Source organism: Rhea americana, unplaced genomic scaffold, assembly GCF_003343005.1.
Source record: "Rhea americana isolate MKP2758 unplaced genomic scaffold, rheAme1 scaffold_31, whole genome shotgun sequence".
NCBI lineage: Eukaryota > Metazoa > Chordata > Aves > Rheiformes > Rheidae > Rhea > Rhea americana.
In genome coordinates, this window is record NW_028186435.1 from 4,500,364 (window position 1) to 4,507,117 (window position 6,754).

The 6,754-nt window shown below is 45.1% G+C and overlaps 1 long non-coding RNA gene across 1 annotated transcript; it reads right to left on the bottom strand.

Annotated features, from left to right (window-relative positions):
- Nucleotides 1-4,835: 4,835 nt before the first annotated feature.
- Nucleotides 4,836-6,741, bottom strand: LOC146593012 (uncharacterized). The gene is made up of 2 exons (XR_014896479.1): nucleotides 6,623-6,741; nucleotides 4,836-6,294 (listed from the first exon to the last, which is right to left on the bottom strand). It is a non-coding gene; the product is annotated as an uncharacterized LOC146593012 (long non-coding RNA).
- Between the last annotated feature and the right edge of the window lie 13 nt (nucleotides 6,742-6,754).

The window sequence follows — 6,754 nt, forward strand, 5'->3', positions numbered from 1 at the left end:
CCTCTGGGGGATATTAACACAAGTAAACTAAACATCGGAGTGGGACTGTTTGAACAAGGTGAGACAAAAGCCTTTATGCTGCAAGCAAATTACCTTGATATATATATATATTTTTATTAATGTTTCACCTCTGCTGTTGCAGACGTCCGCATTTCAATAGGGACTGCGTCTGTCTCGGCTCGGGAGCTCCTCCGGCACCAGGCGCTGCYGCCGCAGCCTCCAGCGGGGGCCTGGGCTGAGCTCCCCTTGCAGCCCGCCAGCCAGGCAGGGTGAAGCCTCCCCGCTCTGCCCCGCTGCCTGGAGCGGGAAAGCATTTGCCCCAGGCTCGTACCTGCAGAAGCCCCAGGCGCGAGCCTCTGCGCGCCCTGCGCTTTCGCACCCTCTCATGCTTCCGCCCCTTCCCTGCTCCTCGCTCGCTGCCCCAGCACGGGGCTTCCTCAGCTCCCCAAAAAACCTCTGCCGGCTTTCCCGCTTGCAGCACCCCGTCCTCCTGCGCCTTGGGACTGGGCACTGCCGCCTCCCTCCCCAAACCCTCCTGCGGGCTCGTCGCCTGCTACGGCCCCCCCTCCCCATTGCTGCCCGTGGGTTTTTTCCAGAGCAGGTGGAAGAGGCAGAGGGGGCAAAGGAAGACGTCTTAAAACCCCGATCTGAAAAGCTCTTCCGTTGCAATCTGATTGGTTTGAACAAAACTTTCCTTTTCCCACATTTTCAAGGAAACTTTTCCAATCTAGTGAAGAGGCAGAGTACTATTAATTTTGAAACGTTTTAAGCAACATGTAAAGATGTCAGGCTGCAATAGCTCTGAATGAAGCGATAGCCTGTTGAATAAATAATACATATTAAAAAAAAGTCTATATAGGAATTTACAGGATTAGAGTGTAACAGCTTCAAAGGAGCCATTGATCTATGTAGTACATAATACGCATGTTAAAAATGGTTAGAATATTTATTTACATGAAACACAGCTCAGAAGGAGCCATTATGGTCCTTAAGTAAATTATACATGTTGTGAAAATTGTCTAAGTGCTTCTTTTACCAGGAACAAGTGTTTCGTGTCAGTTGATAAACACATTATCTTTGGAAAAAAAAAATAAATCCAAGGCTAAAAGAAGGCTAAATTGGGCGGGGGAGGAAGGAAAAAAAATAAGAAACAATCCTCATACCATGTTGAAGCATGGGCCATGCCCATCAAAGGAAGAAAAGTCGGGGCTGCTCTGCCCCATGCCTCAGCACTGCCATCATGCTTAATCCGGGGAGGGCTGCACGTCCAGGGCGCTCATGGAAGGACTGTGAATATTTCTGCATCTAAAAGTCCTGGGCACCAATTCTTCTCCTTACAGGCCAAGAAATGACAAGCGGGGACTAATCCTTTCCAGTCACTGCCATGTCCTCTGCTCTGAAGCAAGCTACCAGGAGAGTGGCTTGCCTTCCCCTCCTGGGTCTCTCCGAGCGCGATACGGGAAAGCCGGTGTCACCGGCCAGTTTTTGCCCTGGCCGGTGCTGGCTAGCTGCACGAGTGACACTTTTTGTGGTTATGCTGCCCCTGAGATCCTCGACAGCATCAGCGCAGCCGAGAGGTGGTTGTGGATGGCAGTGCTTTCCCTGCACGCCTGTAAGGGGGGGTGTGTGTGTGGGGGAAAACACTGCTTTGCAATGCCGCCAGCGTGCCCCACATTCGGGCTCCGCGCTCCCCGGGCTCTTGCGGAGGACCTCAGGGGGCTCCCACCTACGAGCCCGGCACGCGCTGCTTTCCCGTGCGCTCCGCGGGCTACGCGGCTCTTTTGCAGCAGGCGTCTTGCTGCGGAGGAGGCATGCCAGCTTAGAAAAACCTCCCAGCCCGTCCACGCCGCCGGGAGTCTGCACTGCAGCCCGGCCTGGGTGATTTTTTTTTTTGCAAGTGGGGAGGGAGAGGAAGGCCTTTACCAGCGAGGTCTGGGCAGTGTGGTGAGCCGGTGGCGACAGGGCGGCACGGCACCYGCTCCCCGGCTCGGCTCTAGCTGTGCCACCGCTGTGCCGCGAGCTCCGAGGGCCGCTGTACGTCGTGCCCCATTTCTGCATCCGGGGAAGCAGGCACTTCTGGGTGGCAGCGCGTGCAAGTTTTCTCTTAACATGGGAACAAGAGTGAAAGATGGGTTTTCTAATGCAAGATGGCAAGCAGGGAAAATATAAATATACATTTAGCCTGTGCTTTTGGAACACATGTTTTAGGATTATAGAGTAAAACTGTTCTGGAAGYACTGATATTTAGTATTGCAAACCTTACTATTGGAGGAGCCAATAAATGGTGTTGCATCCAAGACCATTACTTGAATYGTTTTTACTGTGGTTTCTTTTTTTCTGACTGTGAAGGTTCTACAAAAATGTGACTTCTACAGCTACAAAGYATTAAAAGTATAAATAATAGTAATGTACTGCTCTGTGCTTGCATAAACTTGTTTATCCTATACACAGTTTATTTATTAACTCTCAGAACAYACCTGTAGGACAGATATGACATTCCTTACGACAACTTTGCTTGTGGCTGAAAATGCAATGACTGCTTAAAAGCGACATGATGTGGTTTAGAAAGTGAAAACAAATACCATTTCCATCTGAAACAGAGGGGAAAACGTAGAGATCGCTGTAAGAGCTGGAATTGGGCTGTTACGTGAAATCGCCACCTCCTTTGGTTATGAAACTGAAGAAGGGATCCTCAGCAGCTGCGAGGACGGGAAGCACCACACTGCAGCTCACCCAGCCACGCACCCAGCGAGCAGCGCTCACCACTGACGCGCTGCGGACAGCATGCAAGTTAAGGATGGAAAAGACCTCGCTCCCTCATTTCTTCCTCTTCTGTACTGTTTTCTAGTCCCTTACAGTGTCCAATATCCCAGGCAAGAGTCTTTGCAGCCCCTGCTAGAAATGTATTTCAGAATTAGTGTCTCTTTACGAAGACTTCCCTGATAATCGCCCCTGGTTTTTCCTACATTTAGTTCCCTTTTGTACCTGAAACATAATTCCCACAGCAAAGACAAAGTAAAAAAGTATACATTTTGTCTATTCCATCTCTTTTCTTCCATAAAGATGAGTACATGTGATTTCTAGGGCATTACAAATGGAAAACTGTAAGTTAGTTTGACAGCTGGTGATTTGCCCAAGGTCACGAAGAGACTCGGTAGCAGAGCAGGGAACAGAATTTGGTATCCTAATTCCTAATCTGGCAGCCTTGCCACAACCCTCATCACGCAATCAAATAGCTCCTTTTAAGGAATGTTTTTGTGACTAAGAGAAAAATCCAAGAACCGAGGAAAGAGTCCTCTTAAATCGCCTTTGTGGATACATTTAKTTCTTTTACTACATGAAGAACAAGGTACAGGATTAAAATATTTTGAAAAGAAAGCTGTTGATAAACAAGTACGGCTGTATTTAGGATGGTACTGATTCCAGCCGTCAGTAAGCGAGTGATTAGATATTCCTTGCTTACAGCTTCACGCTTAGCATAAGGAATAAATCAAGACCAGTATCTACTATGTTCCGATAGAGCTTTATTGAATGTTATATGAGCGCTTTCACATCTGTCAAAAATACTATATAACACAAGAATTTTTCTCAGCTCTTTAACAAGAATTCAGTTTTCTAAGGTCTCTTAACTGGTTGCACCACAAGAGTTTTTAAAAAGGACGGCCAAATTTTCACAGTGCTCAACTCAAGAGATTGCCCTGAGACAATCCAGAATTGGGTACATTCTTCGTCAAGGAGTATTTGACTGATTAATCAGAAGCTCTCCCAGGAAGCACAAGCTTTGGTATGTGGAAACTCTACAACACAGTTTAATTAGTTAAAAGACAGCATGTTTTGCTCGCTTCCTCTTCAGTATAACAGAATACTGTAATTTGGCAACAGCATATAGAAACCAACGGTGCTATTGAGAATTAGTGTTACTGGAAAAAAAAGTATACAAAATATGGTAAGCTATAGAAGCTGATTTAAGCAGGCACTACAAATACTAGGAAAATAATAGGAAAAAAAAGAAAACATGGATTTAAATTTAAATCTTTCCTTTAGAAAAGCAATTGGTTTTTTTTACACTGTAAGAAATCCCAAACTGCAGTAATATAAACCTAGTCATGGCATTCTTCCTTACACTCACTCACTGAAYTAGTTGGGAGATACAGAAGCAGAGGTTCATGACTCAATTTTTCAGTAATGTGTATTTTGCTTACTAAACTAGCATTATTATAACACCAGTTTGGAAAGAGATGCAAGGGACCCCATTCCTTGCCCCTCGAGTCAGCGCTAAACCTCTGAAATGCCTGTGACTTCAATGGATTCGCAGTGATGGGAGGCATCATGTTTGCAGATGTGTTAGCTAGTTTTTGATTTGATCTTTATGCAATTATTTTGATTAAGAAAATGTTCATCTTGTTGACATTATCACTATAGTCAATAGCTAATGACCCTGGTAGTTCATTTCCTTATAAATATTTAAGTTAATAAAAGTCCCTTGGGTTATAGTACTTTTGACACTTGTATAATCTGAAACAAATCCTCTTTTTTTCAGTCAAACAGACCATGTTACACACACAGTTGGCTAGCTATTTACAAAGAACCCAATTAAATCCTACTTAATTCTCCCGCTCTGAAAATCCCATCTCACTAGTGCGCAGGCTACTGATCATGCAAAATGAGTAACCTCCACCTAGCTTAGACATTAGCTTACAAGTCTGTAAMACTTTATTGTACAAAAAGTCCACTAAAAAAAAAATCACTCATGAAGCAATAAGTATTTTTAAAAAGTGAAGAGAATGGGAATATTCAAAGGATTGAAGAAACAAGCGGAAGAATCACAATTAAAGTCAGGTAAATCTAGTTTAATGTTCACATGTAGTAGTTACACATCACAGAGATTAAACAGGATTTTAACTGTAACATAGCTGCAGTGAAATGAAAATCATTTTGTACTAGAAAAATAATCTTGACGCACTTATCTGATTTTTGGTCTACTTAAGTTCATTTTAAGATGGATTTACACCACTGATCATAATGACTTTGCCCATGTGCTTTTCCACAGTCCCATATTAATATTCTTTGGACGAAGAAGACAGTTACTGTTTTTGTTAATGGTTTGCCCTTTGGTTGCAAGCAGAGAACTGTTTTCACTTTTTAAGCAATTAATAGGCTATAGGAATGCAAGTTTGCAATAAAACCTTTTGGTGCTAAATGAAGTTCAGAACAAATTCCTTGATTTGATGCAACAGCAGATTTTTAAAAAGCTGATTAAAGATCTAAAGCATTGCCCCATAATGCAAAAAGTAGATAGATTCTGTTTTTCTATTCTCAGTAAAAAAGCACATCTTAATGCTACTCTTATAGAATGCACTAAAAACCCCTGTGCCTAAATGACAAAAAGTGTAGTCTCAAAATTTATAATACATTTACAAACATTTTAAATCTAGATCAAAGAAAACACATTTGTATGGACTCAGAACAAGTTTATTTGCAATTAGACATCTCATGCAATCATGCAGGACCACTAGCTATAGCTGTAACTTCCAAATCTAAAGGACATTTGGGGACCAAAAAAAAAAAAAAGAAAAAATCCCTCAACATTCAGGATATTTTCATATTAACAGCTCTGTGCTTGAGCTGTAAGTAGTTTTCTAAAGAGATATCCCCACAGATTAAAAAAAACATACACACCTTTATAATATTTACAAAAAATATTTAATTAAAAATATTTTATAATTACAGTAGTCTATTAAAGCATATACTTTTCTCACACTTATAGAACATCTCTATATATACACAGTATGAAATGTCACTTATTCATCTATACAATATGTAACATTCCTGCAGGGAGAAGAAAGTTCCCTGGGCCCCAATAAAATCATCTATTTTAAACAATAGATGCGAAATATATCTACAATGCTCTGGTAGATTAGTAAAGCTTCAAAACGCAGCTGCTCGGTCCCTTACAGTTAACACTTCTAAAGTCTGGGGGGGGGTTACGCCGGATCTTCCGCCCCGCGGCGGGAGCGCGGACTCCTCTGCGCACGTCTGACCCACCGACAGCGGCACGCACGAGTCCCGGCGGGCAGAGAACGGAGAGAAGAGACGGGATTTTTTTTTTCTTTTTTAAAAAAAAGAAAGGAAATAGGGGGGGGGCGCTACGGACGTGCAAAACGGTGGCGGGCGGGCTCCCTCGGGGTGAAGCACGGGAGCGGGTCCGGGCCGTGCGCGCCGGGGGCCGCGGCCCGGCGCGGCCGCCCCCCGCGGTGCCTCTCCGGCTCTCGGCGGCGCGGCGCGGCCGCACACCTGTGGGAGAGGAATGAATAGAGGGGGTGTGTGAACCGCTCCGCTCCAGACCGACTGGCGCCACCAACAAAACACAAGACATGCTTGATCAACAACCCAAAACAAACCGGGTCAAACAACAACCGCAGCCTCCCGGGCTGGGCCAGGCGGAGGGATGCACAGCTGCGAGCCGCAGCCGGCAGCGTTTCGGCAGGGGCGAGCAGCCCACGGTAATTTAAGAAAAAAAWWAAAAAMMMMMWTTTTTTTAAAAAGCCTCCTGCGAGGTAACTCGCCGCGCCCCGGCCCCCCTTCCCCACCGCGCCCCGCCGCCCCCGGCCACGGCACTCACCTGGGGAGCGGCGGTCAGCGGCAGAGGATGCTGTCCCCCGGCTTGTTAACAGAGCCAGCCTGCGCAGCATGACACGGCGGCAAATTAGCCGGACGAAAAAAGACGAAATGCCTTCTCCCCATTCCCCCCCCC